The sequence below is a fragment of the Pongo pygmaeus genome, chromosome 2, assembly GCF_028885625.2.
Source record: "Pongo pygmaeus isolate AG05252 chromosome 2, NHGRI_mPonPyg2-v2.0_pri, whole genome shotgun sequence".
Classification (NCBI taxonomy): domain Eukaryota; kingdom Metazoa; phylum Chordata; class Mammalia; order Primates; family Hominidae; genus Pongo; species Pongo pygmaeus.
In genome coordinates, this window is record NC_085930.1 from 100,465,346 (window position 1) to 100,488,193 (window position 22,848).

At 42.2% G+C, this 22,848-nt stretch overlaps 1 protein-coding gene across 7 annotated transcripts in view; it reads left to right on the top strand.

The window, feature by feature from the left end:
• Positions 1-22,848, top strand: part of SFMBT1 (Scm like with four mbt domains 1) — a 146,697-nt gene that overhangs the window by 1,121 nt on the left and 122,728 nt on the right. Inside the window, exons 1-2 of one of the 7 annotated variants that reach the window (XM_054483880.2) lie at positions 478-825; positions 2,549-2,667. The exons of 3 other annotated variants lie outside the window; for them this stretch is intronic. The gene's annotated coding sequence lies outside the window, so the exon portion shown is untranslated. Of the gene's footprint in view, positions 1-453; positions 826-2,548; positions 2,668-22,848 lie in introns of those variants that run through there. 3 more of the 7 variants (XM_054483879.2, XM_054483881.2, XM_054483884.2) reach the window with 3 other exon arrangements.

The following is a 22,848-nucleotide window of genomic DNA, read 5'->3' on the forward strand; positions in this document are numbered from 1 at the left end:
CCTGGAGGGGCGGCGGCGGCACCGGGGTAGGGGACCGTACGGCGTCCCCTTCGAAGCGGCCGCGCAACTTTGCCAACGGGAAACCGCCGGGCGCCGGCGGGCGCGCGGGCTGAGGCGCCAACGGGCGGCGGCGGCACGTTGGGGGCGGGGGCGGGGCGGGGGGAGCGCGGCGCCAGCGCGCGGCCCCGCGGCCCCGCGCGCCGGCCGGCCGGCTGCAGGGGCGCGCCTGGGCGCCTCGCCGCGGCGGAGAGCGACGGCGGCCGTCAGCCCCTGGCAGGCAGCGCGGCGCGCGTCAGCCCGCGGGAGGCGTGAAAGGAAAGTGGCCGGGCGGCGGCAGTGGCGGGCGCCCAAGTTCCCCGGCGCGCCGGGCCCGCCGCGCGCCCCTCCCCGCGCGCGCCCCGCGCTCCGCCCGCCGAGCCCCCGCGGACCCGCCCCCCGGGCTCGCTCCGGGCGGGGCGCGAACCCGCAGCTGGGGCCGGGCGCGCGGCCGGTCGGAACTTCGGAGGGCCCGGGCGGTCGCTGCGCGGTGGCGGAGCGTCTAGCGGCCGCGGCAACCGGTGGCTCCGGGCCGCCGTTGTGAAGTGAGCGGGCCTCTCCCGCGCCGCGGCCCGCCGGGCACCGCCGCTGGACCCCGCGCCGACCCGGCAGCACCCCGACCTGCCGCTCGGGAGGTCCGCGACCGTTTCGATTTCTGTTCCTAAAGTCCAATTTTGGACGCTGAAAAGGAGGCTGTGGAGGGGCGAGCGGCGTCCTGGGAAGCAAGGCCTGCTCTGTGCGGAGCAGAAACGCCTTGTGCGAACAGAAATAAATTCCCGCGGAAAGGATGTACGTTATGCTAAGTTTTTCACAAGATGTCAGCCGTTCCCTTAGGGTCTAAAACTAAGCCGACAGGCACAGGTCAACGCCAGAGCTTGTGCTCAAGGAGTGTGGACGCTCGAGTCAGGTGGGGGTGTTCCCAGCGGGTCGCCCGAAGCAGCACTGGTTGATGGTCCCAAGTGGTGTTTTTGAGTCCTGTTAGCAGTGATCTGTGTTTGAGAACCAAGTAACCATCAAAGAGATTCGAAAGGAAGTAAGATGGATTTTGTCAGTCCCCGCGTTATGTCTTCTCTTGAACCACATTTTCTAAGATGTCATACTTAATTTTATTGCATCTGGGTAAAGTGCCTGAACATGTAATCATTAATTTGTCAACTGGCTTGAGAGGATGAAGGAAGATCTGTCTTCATGTGTACACTTTGAGGCCTGTTGACGAGCGTTTTGAGGCATTTGTTGAATTAGGCCATAGGTAGATTCGGAGTTAAGATTTGTTTGCAATGTCAGAAAAGTAACGGCCTGGTAGAAACGGCTAGAGATCAGGAAACAGTTCTGTTATTACCGTTGTCATTGACTAACTGCCTTATCTTGGACACTTTTCTTACCCATTGTAGCTTTGATTTTCCTTATTTGCAACATTAAGATAAACAGATCATTTTTGGGGGTGCTTTCAGTTCGAAAATTCGGTGGCTTTCTTAACTGAAAGATTCTTAGAAATCACAGTGTGTATTTTGAGAGGTTCTACATAAACGTGCTCGCAATGTGTGTCTTTATTAAAATTCATTTGGAAAAAACATCTTGGTAGCTAGATCCAGAATGGTTTTATATGATTATTTGAATAGACTTTTAACAATGTATTTAAATGTGCTTAAAAATTATGTATATTTTTATTGAGGTATATATAACCTACCGAAAGATCTTAAGGGTACAATTCAATGACTTTTTATATATGTGTATGCCCTGATAACCACACTCAGATCAAGATATGGAACATTTTCAGGCCTTGTATCCTTTCCGTTCAGTAAACACATTCCCCCTCCCCAAGGCAACCACAATTCTGACTTCTGTCACCACAGATGAGTTTTGCCTCAAAACAGGACCCTTTTGAGGGTTAAAGGGGCAATACTAACAAACTGAGGGATAGCTTGTATGTAAACTTGGAGTTATGGCCGTGTTAGCCATGACGCTTTGCTTTTATAATGATTCTTAGGGTTTTTATAATCCAGAATAACTTAAAATTCTGTCCTGAGGGACTTCTTAGAAGTTCACTTTTCAGTGGGGGCAATACTTTGCAGGTTACGATTGGTAGTTCTTGGGAGTCCTTATGTTCACAGACAATGGTGTTAATCTATTACTTCCCATTTTTAGAATATAGGTACTATATATTTGTAGACAACAGATTTGAAGAATGAATCATGAATTTTCCCAACAAGTTAGAGTTGAAGGTGTCAGTAGATGAATCAGTTTCTTAATGCCTAGAATTTGCTGAGAAAATTGAATGAAAATTGGTATTTTAAACTTAAGTGAATTAAGAATGTGGGTATAAAGCTTTAACAACCTTTTCAATGACAGCAGTTAACTTGACTTATATATACAGGATAGTCAGCTGGTTTATCAAATCATTTAAATTCCAACAATGAAAGCAAAAACAAAAGGTTAACTAGAAATTATGTCAGGTGTGATTAAAAAAATCAGCATGACTAAGATACCTTTTTTAAATTAACCCTCTCTCTAGGAAGGTGGACTTTTAAATATTCTCCACTGAAGCAAATGCTGCAACAATCTGCATTTCCTTCACCAACGTCTTCTTGTGCCTTTTCTTGTTTCTACTGTAAAGGAGATGGGTTAGATGTTGTAAGTGAATTCTTAATTTTGTTAGTTCCTAACAAAGGCTTGTGTTTTTTACTGCAAAGATATCTGTGTGATAAAAGTTGGGAATGTTCTAAGGCCTGTGGTGTAGGGATCCATGGGGAATAGTCCACAAAGTTAAAAGGTTTTCTTTTGTGAAATGATTTCGCTGAATAATTCTGTCTTTCTGTGTTAAGTTAGCCAGCCAACTGACTGACCAGCAACTAAGCTGGATTTGGTCACTCCACCCAAGATTCACAGCCTCATTAGCCAAGAGAGTAATTGATGACTTAGCTAATACTGATTCATTGTTTCTTTCTGTGGCTCTTTTTACATTTCTTGGCTTTTATGTGATCAGATTGTTTAATTTAAAATCTATTACATTTATAAGAGAAGCAACTAAAGAGATACACAATAAGAAACAAAATACACAATGAAAGGGAATTTCCTTTTTTTGCTATGTTTTGTGTAAACTCAGATTTTTCCTTTTAAAAATGATTGCTGGCTAGGCACAGTGGCTCACGCGTATAATCCCAGCACTTTGGGAGGCTAGGCAAGAGGGTCGCTTGAGACCAGGAGTTCGAGGCCAGCCTGGATGAAAGAAAAGGGAGACCCTGTGTCTACAAAAAATAAAAAATTAGCCAGGCGCGGTGGCAGGCACTTATAGTCCCAGCTCTTCAGGAGGCTGAGGTGGGAGGATCCCTTGAGCTCAGGAGTTCGAGGTTGCAGTGAGTTATGATTGCACTGCTGCACTCCAGCCTGGGTAACAGAGTGAGACTGTCTCAAAAAACAGACCAACCAACCCAATATGATTTGCCTATCCATAATCTTACTGCTTCTGTAGTATACTTTTGCTTTCACAGTGATACCTAGACTGGGTTTAGCTGTGGAATGGTGGTGTAGCAGCAGGTATCATTTAACTCTAAAGTCTATAGAAAAGATGAACTATACAAACGTCATTGGCTTTTTATTTTGACTTCATGTTATGTTCACATTAAGTAAATAGATACAGTCCAAAAACCAGAAGGCCATTATTTAGACAGACATTTTACATCTTTAATATTTTTAATGTTACATTTTTTTCTCATAATTTTCCAGAATTTTCCTTTCTGGGATTATTTGGCTGATAACCATTATTTTGGAATAATTACATAAAATAAAAGAACTTGTAATGAGTAAATGATACAACTTCCTTATGGCAGAGTATTTTAGTATATAGCATTTGTTACCTAACTGGGATATTTTGTATTTGAAAATAGTATTTCTGTATATACATAGTTATTAAATGGGATAAAAGTGTGTGGGGATTTTGGTTACCTGGGAGATTTTGAACCATTAGAGTTTGGGGAGTGGGATTTTGATAGGAGTCTCCCATTCTTCAGGGGATACTAACCTCATTGGAAAATAATTTTTTTTTTTGAGACAGACTTTTACTCTTGTTGCCCAGGCTGGAGTGCAATGGCACAATCTCGGCTCAGTGCAACCTCTGCCTCCCGGGTTCAAGCAATTCTCCTGCCTCAGCCTCCCGAGTAGCTGGGATTATGGGCATGCGCCACCATGCCTGGCTAATTTTGGTATTTTTAGTAAAGATGGGGTTTCACCATGTTGGTCAGGCTAGTCTTGAACTCCTGATCTCGGGTGATCCACCCTCCTTGGCCTCCCAAAGTGCTGAGATTACAGGCGTGAGCCATGGCGCCTGGCGGAAAATGATTTAAAATAGAAAGAATGTGGTCAGGTTGTTGCAGATTCATGTTTAAACTTTTCGAAAGGGGGAGGAAGGATAAGAACGACGACACATTATTAATAGAAAAATTACATGACTTCACTGCATAAGTTTTAATGATTTGATTGTAAACCTTTTCCTCTAACTCAGAGACACCTGAAAATGTGTATGTAATTATTCTTTCTTTTATTCAAGAGAATGTTTATAACCTTACTTAGCTCTCTTTTGTTTTTAGGCAATCACTCAAGGAATTTATTTAAAAACAAAAAATAGGCCGGGCGCAGTGACTTACACCTGTCATCCCAGCATTTTGGGAGACCAAGGCAGGCAGATCTCTGGAGTCCAGGAGTTTGATATCAGCCTGGACAACATAGGGAAGCCCTGTCTCTACAAAAAACAAAAAACAAACAACAACAACAACAAAATTCAGGTGTCTTGGTGCATGCCTGTAGTCTCAGCTACTCGGGAGGCTGAGGCAGGTAATCTCTTGAGCCAGGGAGACAGATGTTGCAGTGGGCTGTGATCACACCCCTTCAGCCTGGTGACACAGCGAGACCCTGTCTCAGAAAAATAAATAAAAACAAAAAAAAGTAGTCTGCATATTGTGTATTAAATGATGAGTTAAGTCCCTGTTGAACTCTGTGGTTTGAACAGTTGAATAACTTTAGTGAGCCAAGCATGTCACTATGCAGAGAGAGGCTGTAAGGTGGTATTTCTAACATAATGCACAGTGCTGTGTGCATTGGGTCTTTTGTTTTTGTTTTTTTTAACTGGCATACTGGTCTGGTGCATTGGTTCTTTTTTGATGTTTTTGCTTAGTCTGGAGAAAGGTTAATTATTAAACGGATGTGGGGCAGATAGGGTTGTTAAGTGTCAGTATCTGTTTATCTGGGAAAGTTGGGTTCTTCTGTCTGAGATGGTATTTGGAGAGGATCTTAGATGAGAGATGGAAGGTGGTTTGTTGGCAGTTGAAAGTGTGGGACAGTCACACGTTTGGAATGACAACATGAGCTGCGATGAGAAATTTAGCAATTACTAAAATGCCTCAGGAGTTTTTCTTGCTGATATTCAATTTAAAGTGTTAACCAACAAGTACTCAGATTTGAATTCCAAATTATTATTTTTTATACTCTGAAGAGTTTTTTAAAAACCATTTGAGGTGGCTACTATGGAATATTTGCTCAGTAGTAAGGCTGCCCATGGGTTGCCACTTGTTCTTCATTTCTGTTCACATTAATTTGCTCCCCAGACTAGAGTGCTTTCCTGTCTCTCAGTTTTTTCTAGTGTTCTTTCTTAAGGATCAGTTCCTCTAAAATGTGCTTTTTCTGTGTTAAAAATAGTATATGGTAATTTTGAATTGTAACTTTAAGATACCTTTTGGGCTCATTTTGACTTGCGTCATAAAATAACCCTCTTGGAGTGGTTAGATGGTGATCACACCGATGCACTTAGCATATTGCCTGTCTAGAACATAGTGATATGTAATGAGGATATACATTTTTATTATTAAAAATGTTTATATGTAACAAACCTGCGCATCCTGCACATGTATCCTGGAACTTAAATGAAACCAAATTAAAAAAAATGTATACCAAAAAATTAGCCAGGCGTGGTGGCGAACGCCTGTAGTCCCAGCTGCTTGGGAAGCTGAGGCAGGAGAATTGCTTGAACCCACGAGGTGGGGGTTGCAGTGAGCTGAGATGACACCACTGCACTCCAGCTTGGGCAACAGAGAGAGACTCTGTCTCCAAAAAAAAAAAAAGACAAAAAGAAACAACAAACTTATGGTTGTTGTAAGTTATATACATATAGCATGAACTTTACCATTTTAACCACTTTTACATGTACAGGTCAGTGGCATTAAGTACATTCACATTGTTTTGTAACCATTACCACCGTCCATCTCTAGAACTTTTTTAATCTTCCCAGACTGAAACTCTGTACCCATGAAACAGTGATTCCCCAACTCCCCCCTCCCACCCTAGACAGCCACTGTTCTACTTTCTGTCTTTATGATTTTGACTATTCTAGGTGCTTCATCTAAGTGGAGTCATACAGTATTTATTCTTTTGTGATTACCTTAGTTCACTTAACATAATGTCTTTAAGGTTCATCCATGTTGTAGCATGTGTCAGAATTTTTTTTGAGGAAGTAAATTATTTGAAAGACTTCCACAGCAGGTAAAGTGGAGGTCAGGTCACAGAATACTGTTTGCTAGGATTTGTTTACCTCCCTTGGAAGAACTCCGTATGTGCCCAGCAGAGCCGAGAGAACCAGGTACCTTGTCCTTAGATACAGTTTGGGCACACTTGCTTATTCGAACAAAAGAAACGGAGTAGATTGTGACAGCAGGGTGGAAGACAAGGAAAATATAAAAGCAAAGGTTGCTGGAGTCTGGGGTCACATTGAGTAAGGAGTAAGGCCTTGTGGGTCTCAGGATGCCATCTTACTGTGTGATCACTGACATTCATGATGTTGGCCTGTGTCAAAGCATGTCGTCCAGAACAGTTAACCAAAAAAATGTGTGTGTGTGTTCAGAATTGTAAATAAGCCTTCACCTTTCTGAAAAGCATATTCAGTGACTCAATCCCCAGCTGTTCTGGTTAGTTGAGGTTTTGCCATATTTCACTCTTGTTTCTGTATTGATAGAAAACTAGTAGGTGTTTAAAGAGGCTTAATGACTTACATAATATTGATACCACCTAAATAATGCTTTGTATTTTAGATTTACTGTATCACTTTATTTCTGTATTTGTGAAATATAGATGTCCAATCCTGGTTGGAGAGAAAGCAGGTTGGACAGTTAAGGCTAATAGAGAGTTGAGCAAGTATATACTTGCAGAATGGTTAAAGAGTTATATTTTTCTCCATTATTATTTTTAATGGCTGTATTAATGTAGTAAATGTGGGATGAGTTTCCTAATACTGTTTGTTCCCGGGGGGGAGACCGTCTTACTCTCCTCTCTTCATGGCAAGGATGTTTTTGACTTTCTGGAAACCGTTGAAGAATAGACAGTGAATGTCATGGAGCCTGATTTTTATTGTGCTTTATGTTACTATTCAATTCTTAATAATGGTTAGTTGTTTCCTAGAGTTAGTAAGGCTTTTCTGAAAGTATCAGTTTCTTAGGCATGATGTTGTCTAATAGGGAATAGAGCCACGGTAGTAAAAGTCAATGGTTAGGGGAGGAGATACAGGGTAGGAGACAGTTGTCTAAGCTGGAGTGCCTGGGCTCAAGCAATTCTCCTGCCTCAGCCTCCTGAGTAGCTAGGACTACAGGTGCATGCCACAGCACCTGGCTAATTTTTTTAAAACATTTTTTTTTTTTTGAGACTAAGTTTTGCTCTTGTTGCCCAGGCTGGAGTGCAGCGGTGCAATCTTGGCCACCTCTGCCTCCCGGGTTGAAGTGATTCTCCTGCCTCAGCCTCCCGAGTAGCTGGGATTACAGGTGCCTGCCACCATGCCTGGCTAATTTTTTGTGTTTTTAGTAGAGACAGGGTTTCATCATGTTAGCCAGGCTGGTCTTGAACACCTGACCTCAGGTGATCCATCCGCCTTGGCCTCCTAAAGTGCTGAGATTACAGGCGTGAGCCACTGCGCCAGGACTTTAAAACATTTTTTGTAGAGATGGGGTCTCTCAGTGTTGTCTAAGCTGGCCTCAAAACTCCTGGCCTCAAGTGATTCTCTAGCCTCAGCTTCCCAAAGTGCTGGGATTACAGGCATGAGCCACTATGCCTAGCCTGGTTTTCATTTTTATCATTGAGCAAAATGAGCAGGGTTGGGTGGTCTAGCTAAAGACAGAAATTTGAGAAACTTTGGGTGTATTATTGTTGTTATAGGTGTTTATGGTGGTATTAAAACATCTGAATCCGTTGATCTCTTAATGTAATTAATATTAGTTTAATTTTATTTCTCTTTTAATGTTGGCTTCCCAGTTCTCAATCAAGTTATAGTTGCACTTAAAAATACATAGTTTTCTTTATCGTTAATATGAATAACACCGTATGCAAATTGGGAAACAGGCTTAGATCTCCTAGGCATTATCTGTACCCAGTTTTCCTGTAAGTATTCAATTGGGCTCCTCAATCAACAGAGAAGAGCTTCAAATGACTTTCTTTGTTGTCAGGCTCCATTCTCAGGAATGGCTATGACAAGGGAAGCAGAGGGCTGGGTGGTCTCTTCTGGCCTCCCCTTCTAGGGAGAGTCTTCCTTTTCTGCAGCAAGTGCTTGAGGAGGGCTGCATGATCCCGCAGCCAGCCAGGGCGGTAAGACACAACTGCCCTCACCCTAGCTCCTCTCCTAGCCATTGACTTTTAGTCCTGTTTTTGGCTTTCTATTGACTTTGTCTGACAGGAGTGCTTTCCGGAATAGTGTGCTGGTAAAATGTTGGGTTCTCTACAGCTTCCTTGAGAGGATTCCCTGTTCTCCCTGTGCCTCGTCTTTTATCTCATTGTGACCTTCATTTTCTCCCAGAGTCCCAGCCCCATCAGGCCTGGACCCACTGTCTAATCTTTGAGCTGCTCCCTAGCCAATCCGCTTTGTTCTTTCCCTCTTTCCCTTCTGTGGCCCCATAAGCCACCTGCAGCCTTCCAGCCGGTGCCTCTCTCTGCTCCTGGATATAGACTACCTTGGAGGAGAATTCAGGTTCTCCAGAAAGCCCTGTCTTGAGGCAGACCTTTCTTTCTTGGCCTTCTGTAACCTTTTAAGACCTTCCCTTCTTTCTATTTACATCTCTCTCAATGAAGTTGTCCACATTTAGAGTTTGTCTAGCTCCTGTGCTCCTCTAAGACCCCTACATCCCTGCCCGTTGGGCTTCCAAGTTGGGTGCCACACTGGCACCTCAGAATCCACAGGTCCAAAATAGAATTTCTTCTTCTACCCAAAAGACGCCAGTCCTCTGGTAGGCCTGTTTGCCCAGGTCTCTTTCTTTACATTGCTCCTCAGCGATGGTGTTTGTTTTGTCCACTGGCAGCTTTCCTGTGGAACTTGAGGTCTTATTCTTCAATTGCCAACCTTGGAGTTAGAACGTACAGTTCTGACTCCTTGGTTTTCAAGTGTTTTGTGGAACCCTTTGTTCAAATGAAATCTTTCTAGGAAGCCCAATAAGTAAAATAAAATGAGAGTCCTCCTAGTGGAGTAGAGGTGAAGGGCCAGCATCCTGTCCCACGGCAGGATAGCTGGACATTCTCTGCTTCCCTCTCCTCCCAGGCAGGACTGGCGGCTGGCTCTTGGGGCAGCCTTCCCCGTGGATTCTGCATAAATGGAGCTCCTCAGAGTTGCTGTCAGCACTGCTTTGAGGGGATGCTCTATGTTTTAAACCATTTTATCTATTCTGTACCCCACTTCTTTCCTTTGGAAATTTAAATTTTGATTGTGACTGATACATGTAAAACTAGTGCCAGTGATGAACCTTGCCAAGGAAAAGGAAAGACACCTTGGAAAGTGAAACTAGATATTAAAAAGAGCTTCATCAAATGCTGAGACTGTCAAAAATGCTGAAGGGCTCCTTTCAAAATTTTCTTACGTCTCTGGCCGGGCGCGGTTGCTCACGCCTGTAATCCCAGTATTTTGGGAGGCTGAGGTGGGCGGATCACTTGAGGCCAGGAGTTTGAGACCAGCCTGGCCAACATAGTGAAACCCCATCAATTTTAATAAAAAATTAGCTGGGCGTGGTGGCATGTGCCTGTAATCCCAGCTACTGGGGAGGCTGAGGCAGGAGAATCACTTGAACCTGGGAAGCGGGGGTTTCAGTGAGATGAGATGGCACCGCTGCACTCCAGCCTGGGCAACAGAGTGAGACTCCATTTAAAAAAAATTTATTTAAGTCTCTACTGACTCTTTTGATAGTTGCTGTTCTACCAACATGAACATTTTCAAGATAAACTTTGTTTAGTTTTACTGTTTTTGTTTTGTTCATTTATCAATGTAGTAGGCTTATTCAACCCATAAAACTAAAATGTTACATATTTGCAGTGAAAAATACAAACCTTTTTCTGTTGCTTCCAAATAGTCCTCCTACCTTCCGCACCTCTCCCATCCATCCAGCTACACTGAGGCCAAGTAGAGCTTTCTAAACAAACTTGATTTTAGTCACATAAAATCCCACAGTTGGCCGGGTAGAGTCCAAACTCCTCAGGAAGGCATGCGGAATCCTTGAAGCACTCAGGCTCAGTCAGTTTGTCCAGCTTATTCCCTTCTCTCATGGCCGCTGCAGCCTCACCAGCCCGCTCTCCTGTAAATCCTTTCCTGCCATGTTCCATCTGCTTAGGGTGTTCTTCTGCTAAGGCAGTGCTCCAAAAATGTCAGTCTCGCATGGACCGCTGTCACACTTTTTGGTATATTTGATTACCAAAATTATTATTATTATTATTTTGAGACGGAGTCTCGCTCTGTCGCCCAGACTGGAGTGCAGTGGCTCGATCTTGGCTCATTGCAGCCTCTGCCTCCTGGGTTCAAGCGATTTTCCTGCCTCAGACTCCCAAGTAGCTGGGATTACAGGCACGTGCCACCACGCCTGGCTAATTTTTTATATTTTTAGTAGTGATGGGGGTTTCTCCATGTTGGCCAAGCTGGTCTCGAACTCGTGATCTCAAGTGATCTGCCCGCCTCAGCCTCCCAAAATGCTGGGTTTATAGGCATGAGCCACTATGGCTGGCCCACAATTATTCTTTTAATATATTTTTAATTTTTATTTTTAAAATTGATTTTTAATTAATTAATTAATTTATTTTTGAAACAGACTCTGTCACCCAGGCTGGAGTACAGTGGTGCGATCTTGGCTCACTGCAACCTCCGCCTCCTGGTTCAAGTGATTCTCCTGCCTCAGCCTCCTGAGCAACTGGGATTATAGACAGGCACGCACCACCACACCCAGCTAATTTTTGTATTTTTAGTAGAGACGGGATTTCACCATGTTGGCCAGGCTGGTCTCGAACTCCTGACCTCAAGTGATCTGCCCGCCTGGGCCTCCCATGGTGTTGGGATTATAGGCATGAGCCACCATGCCCGTGCCAGTGATGAATCTTGCCAAGGAAAGATTCCTTAACTTAAATTTTATAAAGTATTATTACATTTTAAAAATGTCAAAATGCAATGCAAGTAATAAATCTAACCAGTTTATTAAAACACATTCCTTCAATAAAATTTTCAGCAAAGTCCTTTGTATTTAAAAAAAAGAAGTACCTGATAATAGATGATATTAAGGAATTGTTGATTTTTTTTTTTTTTGAGACAGCATTTTGCTCTTGTTGCCCAGGCTGGAGTGCAATGGCGTCATCTCGGCTCACCGCAACCTCTGCCTCCCGGGTTCAAGCAGTTCTCCTGCCTCAGCCTCCCAAGTAGCTGGGATTATAGGCATGTGCCACCACACCCCGCTAATTTATTTTTAGTGGAGACAGGGTTTCTCCATGTTGATCAGGCTGGTCTTGAACTCCTGACCTCAGGTGACCCGCCTGCCTTGGCCTCTCAAAGTGCTGGGATTACAGGCGTGAGCCACTGCACCAGGGCAATTTTTTTTTTTTTTTTGTCTTTTTTGGTGTGATAATGGCATTGTAGTTATACATAAAGGAGAATGTGCTTATTGTTGGGAGATGCAAGCTGAAGAGTTTAGAGGGTGAGGTATGATATCCTCAGCATTTTCAGATGGTTCATAAAATGTGTGTGTGTGTATAAATATTTGTGTATATAGAAAGATAATCAGGAAATTTAAAATTTTTGAATCTAAGTGGAGAGTATTTGGAATTTTTTCAAAATCTCTGTTTCAAAATTTTGATAAAATCTTGTAGTTGAGGGGGGTAAAAATGGCTGCAAAAAAAGTTGGTATTAAAAAAATTTTGGGCCAGGTGCAGTGGCTCACACCTGTAATCCCAGCACTTTGGGAGGCTGAGGTGGGTGGATCACTTGAGGTCAGGGATTTGAGACCAGCCTGGCCAACATGGTGAAACCCCGTCTCTACTAAAAATACAAAAATTAGCTGGGCGTGGTGGCGCGTGCCTGTAATCCCAGCTACTTGGGAGGCTGAGGCAGGAGAATTGCCAGAACCTGGGAGGCGGAGGCTGCAGTGAGCTGAGATCACGCCACTGCACTCCAGCCTGGGCGACAGAGCAAGACTCCATCTCAAAAAAAAAAAAAAAAACAAATTTTATTAAAAAATTTTGTAGAGGCAGGGTCTTGCTCTGTTGCCCAGGCTGGTCTCAAACTCCTGGCCTTAAACGATCCTCCTACCTCAGCTTCCCAAAGCACTGGGATTACAGGCATGAGCTCTTGCACCTGGCACATAAATACTTCAAAAGGCAGAGTCTTTGGTAGGCCCCAGATTTTCTTGTATTCTATCAGAGGCTTAGGTGTGGGGGGAATGCTCTGCTAAAGAAATCCCTGTTTGTCCTTTAAGGCCCAGGGCTTCTGTGAAGCCTTCCCTCCTGGACACCCTCAGGTTGCATTAACCACCCTTTGCTCTGGACACTCACAGCATTCCACATATTCCACTCTTATAAATATTACAATTGCGATTATTTGTTCAGTGTTTCTCATCTGTGAGCTCAAGGTCAGAGATGCTGTTTTATTCCTGGTTAGTACCTTGCACACAACCTAGCACAGAGTAGACACTAAATAAATTATACCTGAATGAAGGCATGGAAGCAATACTGCAACATACCAACTTATAATGTTCTTCCTATTTGAAAATGTATTATGTTCTAAACAAGAAATGATTATGTTTAATGAGATCTCATCTTGTCATTTCCAGGCTTAGAGGCTGCCAGTGGCTTTCCATCGTAATTAGAATAAAATCCAAACTCCTTGTGTGGCCTACAATACTCTTTGTTTCTTGTTCCCTGCGCACCTCTACCACTTTTCCACTTGCTTTCCCATATGGGTCTTCTGTCCATCCCAAGGATGTCAATTTTTATTTATTTTTATTTTTTTGAGACAGGGTCTCGCTCTGTCACCCAGGCTGGAGTGCAGTGGTGTGATCCTGGCTCACTGCAGCCTCTGCCTCCTGGGCTCAAGAGATCCTCCCACATCAGCCTCCCAAGTAGCTGGGACCATAGGCATGCACCACCATGCTCAGCTACTTTTTATATTTTTAGTAGAGGTAGGGTTTTGCCCTGTTGTCCAGGCTGGTCTTGAACCCCTGACCTCAAACATTCCACCCGCCTTGGGCTCTCAAAGTGCTGGGATTACAGGCATGAGCCATTGTATCCAGCTGGCCGGACATCAAGTTTGTTACATTTAGTTCCTTTTAATCATGGAGGGTTCAGTTCAGCAAAGCCTTCCCTAGACATCCTTACCTCCATTCGAGGCACTTTTTTCTCACCATTGATTTTCTCAGTGACACTTTTCACTATATGAAATATTTTATTTTTAGCTCATTTTAATTGTAATTTATCATAAAATGCTTTAAAGCCACTCTATAGAGAATATTAAAACCTGTGAACCTACTGCCAGGATGTTTTTCCTAATTGTCCCTTGTGGGAGAGATAAACTATACACCAATGCATTATTCCTTGTGTTCATTTACTATTGTAAGCTCTGAAGGTAGGGACTGTGTCTGTCTTTTAATCACCATGGCATCCTGGTACTGAGCACCTGGCAAATATGTGTATGTAAATGGAGGTATGAATAAATAACCAATTTATATATGATTAAGAAATATTTTTTTCCTATCCCTGGACACTTTTTTTTTTACAGTGTTATAGTTTTAGTTCTGAATGTTCAGGTTTTTAAAAAATGAGAAACTAGTATTTTGTCGTATTTTGCTGCTTCAAATATCTATTTTGATGAATGTTTTAAGTTGGCAAAATTCCTTTACTCGTCTTCATTTTTGAAGATCATGTTATAACTTTTTTTCCAAGATAACTGAGCATCTTTGGATTCTCGACAAATGCATTTCCATTAGTAAAAATCCAGTTGCAGGGCATTTGCTTTACTTTTTGTGGCAGTGGTTACAAAGAGGCAATCAGCAGTCTGGTTCTGTGTGGGTGTCGGGTGGGGCAGCTCCACTTCCTTTGCCCTGTGTGACTGATGAGAGAGCCTGTTGTTATTCGCAGGTGCATGGGCCACAGGTTGAGCTTCACAATCCAAGCCAGTGGAGCCACTTGCCTGCCACTGTTGTTAATGGAATCAGTGCACTTAATGTGGGATTGCTGATGATGGCTGTATCTATATGAGGAGCTGGGATCCCTGAAACCAGGAGGAGCCATCTACAGAGTCTTAAGAGGGTTGGACAGGCTTAGGCTTTGCCTGCCATCTCCCTTGCCCCTGCCCCACATCGTGCTTGGAAATGGAGAAGATTGGGAATTTTGAAGCTATGGGGGAAAACCCTTTAGTTTTTTACTGAACTGATGCTTGACTGGAGTGAGTTTAGGTAATTTGGATGCTTCAGTAATTCTTAAGTTCTTTGTTAGTTTAGAAACAAAATAATCTTATGTAAAACTGTTGACTCATAAAAAATATGATTAGCATTTCATATTAGCATATAAAATGTAATTGAACTTTAGTCACAGACTTGCTAATGTATTTGTATCTTTTAAATGTTGGTTACAATGGAGCCAAATATTTTTGTTGGAGAAGCAAGTAGTTTTTTTTTTTTTAGCATTATGGCCAGTTGAAAGTTACTGTAATTTTAAAGGAGGGTGAAAGGGACCTCTCCAAACTCCCAATCCCTCCACTCTCCCCTGTTTTACTGAATTCAAATTGTGCCACAAAGACTTTAGAAATAGTTAAGAAAAATGAGATTGCTTTTAATAGGCATTACTTTTTCTTCTGTTGCTTTATTTTTTTAAAATCATAATCACAGACTTAAGTATGCCTTTAAAACATTTTAAGCAGGGATACACGTACATAGTAAAATTTTTTTTTTAATATCAAAAAAGAGTGTATTCCTTTTTACTGGAACCCCTAGTTCCCCAGTCCCTTCTGTAGGCCACTATTATTCCCAGTTTCTTTTGTATTTTTACAGAAACATTCTATGTGTGTAAATCATATATTTCTGCATCCACATTAAAAAAACTCAAATGGTGGTATATTTTAGACATTGTTTTGCACTTCACTCTTTTCACTGAAAATATCTTGGATATATCCAAGTACACATAGATCTGCTGCATTCTTTTAATGGTTGCCTAGTAGTTTATTGCATGGATGCACCATAATTTATTTAATTGTTTCCATATTTATTTATATTTTGGGTTTTTTTTTGCTGCTGCAAACAGTACCATAGACTAATGATAATTGAATTTGCTTGGATTAAGAAAAGTTTTCTAATATTTAAAGTGTTTTTTTTCCTAAGTTAGTATTTCTAATACTAAACATTTAGAAGTGTTTTTTTTTCTAAGTTAGTGTATTTGTGAGGGTAGACTGTTCTCCAGCCTCCCTGTCCCCAAGATGCAGAAGGTAGAGGAACTGGGTGCAGTGGAGTAAGAGAGGTTGGAGGTAGAGAGTCTTGGAGAGGCCTTCTACCACCGCCATTCTCCCCACCCTCCACCCACCACATGTTGCAGAAGGGATGGCATAGGCAGAATCCCCAGCTGAGTCTTGGGAGACTAAAGCATCTGAAGATGTCTTTAGACTACTGAGGTGTTGACCATGCTTTTGAAGCCTAAGGCCTGAATGTGTGCTGCTTGTTATGAATTCAGATAGTTTGCTTTTGTATTTTCGTTTTGAGAAAATTGCAGCAGCAAGGATGAACAAATTGTATCAATTTCTGGATTTGGGTGGTATTCTTTTGTACATTGGCAGAAATATAGCTAAGTTTTTAAAAGTTGGTTTTTACCTGGGCTACTTGGCAAGGAATTTTAAACATGATGCTCCTGTTCTGGCGCAGAATTTCTAAAGAAACTGAGTTTGGAATCTTGAGGCATTCTGTAGTTGAATCTTACAGTGTTGTATATGCCTTTGTAGTCCAAGCTCTTAGTTATTATCCTTCATTAAAAGAACTTCAGAATACCCCTCAGAGAATATATTTATACCCCCCTTCAATAACTCTCTCTGCATACTGCCATTTTCTGTAAAATATTTTCCTAAAAAGTGTGACAATTTGTGGTAGTCTATTCTTTTTCTCCCCCAAGGTAGTACATTTCTAGCCCATGACTCTTTTTTTTTGTTTTGTTTTTTGTTTTTTTGAGACGGAGTCTCTCTCTGTCACCCAGGCTGGAGTGCAGTGGTGCATCTCGGCTTACTGCAAACTCCGCCTCCTGGGTTCACGCCATTCTCCTGCCTCAGCCTCCCGAGTAGCTGGGACTACAGGCGCCCGCCACCACGCCTGGCTAATTTTTTTGTATTTTAGAAGAGACAGGGTTTCACCGTGTTAGCCAGGATCTTCTCAAGCTCCTGACCTTGTGATCTGCCTGTCTCGGCCTCCCAAAGTGCTGGGATTATAGGCATGAGCCACCGCGCCTGGCCTAGCCCATGACTCTTGTGACTTGCTCAGAGAGTGTGCACACCGAGCCAGTGACAGGCAGGCAGGTCCCCTCTGAGAGTACTTGTGCACTTCCCTGTAAGGGTTTCCAGCCACAAGTGCTAAGACTGGGCATTTCTGAGTTGTGTGTGTGCTCTACTATGGCCTTCTTTCTGCCATTTATTCTGTGTTCTAGCATGTAATTTTTTTTTAAGATGGGTTCTTGCTACGTCACCCAGACTGGAATGCAGTGGCCATACACAGGTATGATCATGATAGCATATTACAGCCTCAGACTCCTGGGCTCAAGCTGTGTTCCCATCTCAGCCTCCCAAGTAACTGGGACTAGTGGTACGAGCATGTGCCACCATGCCCAGCTAGTAAGTAGTTTTGACCCGTGAAGGCAGACAAAGAGATGTGACTTGTAGAGTTGAATTTGTGGCAAAGAAACAGTATCACACTGGATGTCAAAACACAAGTTTTATGGAACTAAGGTGACTTCAAGAAGTGGTCTGAAAGCCAGGCATGGTGGCTCATGCCTGTAATCCCAGCATTTTGGGAGGCCAAGGCAGATGGATTGCTCGAGCCCAGGAGTTCGAGATCAGCTTGGGCAACATTACAAAACCCTGTCTCTGCAAAAAATACAAAAATTAGTTGAGTGTGGTGGTGTGCACCTGTAATCTCAGCTACTCAGGTGGTTGAGGCAGGAAGATCACTTGAATCTGGCTCCAAGTGAGCTGTGTTTGAGCCACTGTACTCCACCCTGGATGACAGAGCAAGACCCTGTCTCAAAAAAAGTGGTCTGAGAAAAAGAAATAACTGTAGACGTCAGCAGGCAATTAGGGTTAATTAAGTTTTTAGTACTGTGAAAGGCTTTGTAAACAATGGGGTAACCTGGCAAGTTGGACTATCCAAAGTTTAAACCATTTATGCCTACTGTTCCATTACTGGAACGCTAAGCTTGTGGGAGTTATTTATATCATAGTGCTAAAGGTCATCACCAAGGTCTGAGTTTTCACACAAAAAAATTTGCAACGTCCAGCATAAATGGGTTAAAGAACAGGGGGAAGAAACAATGGCTTAAAGGCGTGTTTTAACTTCACAGGATTTTAAGAGGAAGCAAATTTCCTGTGGATGATGCCTAACAAATTTACACGCGGACTCTGCTTTAGTGACCTTTCTCATTCTTCCATCCATGCCTGTTAAAAAAGGCAGCTGCAGCCTGATTGGCTCATGTGCACACTAGGACTTGTCAGAAATAGCTGACCTCTGGGGCAGGTGGTAGGCACTGAATCACTGAATTTCCTTCTCCTGTGAAAATGACAGTATTCCTGGAGGCAGAAATGTTATTGCTGTGTTAAAAAGTTGAATTTTCTCATTAGTGAATTGGAGGTGCCATGATCTGATACCATAGTAATTCATTTAGCAGACACTAAATAGCTGTGACGTGAAGCAGTGGTGCCAGGGATTTAGGGAATGCAGAACAGAGTAAGTTCCCTGGCCTAGAGAAGCTTATAGTACCAGGATAGGAAATGATACAGAACTTGTGTTTAAGTGTTGTCAAAAAAGTGTAAAGCGTCTACTACGGAAGGTGTTTTAACGGGGGTGGGGGAATGGGCTAACATTTGTAGAGTTTTGTTTTGAGAAAGGATTTTTTGTAGGAGTAAAGGGCAGTGAGTTAGTGATTTGTGAATACTTATATATTGTATTATTAGTGTAAGAATTTCTAATAAGCTAAAAATTTCAGGTCTTAATAGAGGAAACATCTAGTGTAAAATAAGAAAGTAACTCTGAAATTTTCTTTTGAATTCCCTTCCCTGTTGGGCATGGTGGGTCACGCCTATAATCCTAGCGCTTTGGGAGGCCAAGGCGGGAGGATCCCTTGAGACCAGGAGTTTGAGACCAGCCTGGGCAACCTAGCGAGACCCCATCTCTACAAAAAATTGAAAAATTAGCCAGGTGCGGTGGCACGATTTTGTAGTCTTAGCTACTTGGGAGGCTGAACCCAGGAGGTCGAGGCTGCAGTAAGCCGTGATTGCACCATTGTACTCCAGCCTCTCCAGGGACAGAGCAAGACCCTGTCTCTAAAGGAAGAAAAAAATCCCTTCTCAAACCTTTATCTTTAGCGCTGCCTCCTTCTTAAGCTGTTATTTAATTTTGGCGAGGTTCTTGCCAACTCTTCCTTTTTGAGAGTAGTAGAAGCGGCTAAGAACCAACCACACAGATCTCTGGGCTGTTATATGCAGGACTGTAGGCAGCCCCACAGGGACCCACCTGTAACTGCAATGAGCAGCTGTGGGGGCACAGCGAGGGAGGGTAAACTCTGTTAACTTGTGGCCATGAACATGCAGCTTGGCAGGAATTCCAGCATATCCTTAAAGGGCCTCAGCCTTTTTACTTTGTGTTCTCTGTTGAGTTCCTCTATTTGCTCTTTAATTGCTAAGGAAGACTTACTATCTTCACTGAGTGGCTATGTGTGAGTCGTTTGCTGTCTTGACTTACGGTTTTGTGTGTTTTTAGAATCTTTCCTTTCTAATACAATAAAATATTTTTATTATTTTAAAAATTAAACTGATTTTGGTAGAATGCTAGGAAAGGGACCAAAAATTTAGTTCATGTTAACTTACTGGAGAATTTTGGTGGGATAGCAGGTTTTGAAGAGATGAAGTGCCTTTTTATTACAGCTTATGACTTTACTGTTGATACTTGTAAGCTGTTACTTAAGACATAAGCATTACTGTGGCAGTTTGCATTTTCATGTAGTGATGTTTATGGTGTTAATATTTTTTCAGATAATTAATTTTGCTTTTAATAACTTAAAACTGCACTTTCTGTAAAGTGATCAGTTGCATTTGGGGGTAGAACTTTTTCTAAAGCAATGTGCTTACATCACTTACCCATCCATTTGGACGTAATATTAGCTCTTCAAAACACAGCCCAACACTGAGAGCAAGCAAAATCAGTTTTCAAGTGCTGACAATAATTGTTATAAAGCTCCCGCACCAAAGCTGATATATGATTCTTAACTGTTTTCCAGCCTTCTGTGTAGATCAGACACCATCAGCTGGGAGCAAGATAAGTAGAGATTGTTAGGGCTGCATAGTGGAGGCAGCAGTTAGCAAAGTCCAGCATCACACCTGGGCTGGGTATAGGTGCTCTTTAGAGAGGCTAGAGTTACCAAGGCAAAGATGAAGTATATTTAGGAGTCTCTGTTTTAAGAAGATAGGGGAGTAAAAATATATTCTAGAAATATTTCCATCACAGTGTTGAATTTCTTTTTCTTTTTTTTTTTTTTTTTTAAGACAGGGTTCACTCTGTCACCCAGGCTGGAGTGCAGTGGCACAATCATGGCTCACTGAATCATCTACCTCCTGGGCCCAAGTGACCTTTCACCTCAGCTTCCCAAGTAGCTGGGACCATAAGCGTGTGCCACCATGCCTGGCTAATTTTTAAATTTTTAAAATTTTTTGTAGAGACAAAGTCTCCTAACATTGCCCAGGCTGGTCTCAAATTCCTGAATTAAAGTGATCCCTCCACCTCAGCCTCCCAGAGTGTTAGGCTACAGGTGTGAGCCACTGCACCCAGCCTGAAATATGTTTTGATGCTTGAAGAATTACCAGGCTTCATTTATATCCGGGCTTTATTATCTTAGTCCAAAAACGAAGGGAATGGGTCTCTCAGATTTTTTCTAGTTCTAAATTTCTTTCTTCATTGGCTGTCTAGAAAATTTACATTTTGATAATTATACTCTTGGATATACAGTTAAGAAGGTCATATTTTTTCTGTAACTTGACCAGTTTAATAAAAACTGGATTTATAGGTACTTATATATTTCTGTACTGTTTCTATAATACTTATATAAAAATATTAAAAATTTTATAACTCTGGCATGTTATAAATTATTTTCCCCTATAATAACTATTGGAGAATGTTAATTTGCAATTATTTATTTTTGGCTAAAGTCATTATATACTTTATATTCTTATATATAATGGCTAAAGCCTTTATATTCTTATATTTGGTTAAATATCAAAACATAAACAATATAATGGCTTTAGACAAAGATAATTAAATAATTCTATAATATTCGTTATATTCTTATACCTGGTAGGAGTCCCTTCGAAGTTTCTGTTGTATGATTTCCAGCGAGATTGTTGGACCGGCCCCTGACTTTTTAAGGCCCAGATGGGAGTTCAAAATATATTCAGAATTGGCTTAGCATCCTCTAAGTACTGCTAGCACATTGGTCCCAGCGATCATTCAGTTTGACTTGGATTATTTCGGGAGCCTCTTAGCTGTCTTCCCTGTTACTTCTCCCTTTGCCCCTTGCAGTCTGTTGTTGACACACAACGACCCTGTTAACAAGTAAGTCAGATGATGTTACTTTGCTCAGAATTTACTGCAGTGGCTAAAGCCTTTATCATAGCCAACAAGGCTCTCATGGCCGGCCCTCCCCATCTCTCAGATATCCTCCCCGTTGCCTGTTCTTTCCACATAGGAACATGCCAAGGAGACTTCCTCCTTTAGGACTCTTGCACATATCTTCCCTCGCCTGGAATGCTCTTCCTACAGTTACGTGAGTAACTAGCTCCCTTACCTCTTTGGGGTTTTTTCCCCTAAAATCATCTCAGTGACCTGTGTATCTAAAATTTCATAGAACAGGCTGTAACCACCTACCTCCAGACTTGGAAGCAAGCACACCACCCAACTGCGACACGCAGACAGTCGATATACCTAAAATTTCAACCCTTCTCCAACATTTCATATCCCTGCCCCTGATTAATTTTTTTTCTCCTTAGCACTTGTGTTACACACTATGTGTTTTATTTATTTGTCCTGAGTATTGCCTCTCCTTCACTAGAATGTAAGCTCCTTGAGGACAAGGATTTTTGTCTGTGTTGTTTCCTACTATATCTCCAGTACCTAGAACAGCATCTGGTCCATAGTAGTTGCTCACTAAAAATTCGTTGAATGAATGGATGAATGAATATTTCATAGCATAGCTCCCCACCCTGGCCCATGAGTTATATAAATTTTGAATTTGGAGGGCTATTAGCGAGTGTCTAGTCAGGAAACCACCCCAGGTGTTTCATTCAAGAGGGATGTAATTCTAGGAATTGTTTATGAAAAGGAAGGGCTGTAGGAACAAAAGGGAGAAAGTGCCCACAAACCAGAGCCCACAAACCCGTATTTCTAACTGATGCTGCTGGAGTTCGCTGCAGCCAAGCAGGAACCTGTACTCCTGCCAGTGCTGCTGCCAGAGCCTAATGGGAGCACAGCTGACGGGGGGTTTGGAAATGTAGATTTCAGGCCTGATGATGCAGGGAGAGTCTGGAAGGGTAGATGTGGGACTAAAGTATCAGCATACACTATCCAGCACAGATGGTATTTATTTAATTCATGTATGGAGATAAATTTAGATGTAGAACAAATTAAACTGAGTAGTTTGGGTTGTGCCACCAAATAATAACACAGAGTGAGATCTTAGACCATGACTGAAATACAAGAAAGCTAAGAATTAAATCCCAGTTTAGCCTAGTCATATCCATGTGTTGAACCACAAAACTGAACTCAGCCTCTAGAAATGGAACAAGACAGGAAACATATCTTCACTGTGGCCCTGATCTCTTAGTGTGATTAAGTGCTCATTTCCTTGAGTTCAGTAAATCTGTGTTTAGGCCTAACCGTGTCCCAGATTAGATCTCTGTCACGTAAAGGATCGCATTGACCTCTCCTGATCTGATTAGAGTCATCTGTTACTCAGGACTCTGCTGTCATTTAAAGGTCGGGTTGTTCCTCTTTTTTTCCTCTTCTCACTTTATGAACAAGGACACCAAAATCTAAACATACTTGGTTGGTAACTACATGATTTATGATATGAAGTTATTAATAAGATATTTATTAGGGATGACTTAAATTTTTTATTGTGGCAAAATAAAATGTAGCATCTTAACCATTTTTAAATATATAGTTTAGTGGTATTAAATGCATTCGTAAAGCTTACCATCTTAACTACTTCTAAGTGTACAGTTCGGTGGTATGACTATGTTCATAGTGTTGTGCAACCATTACC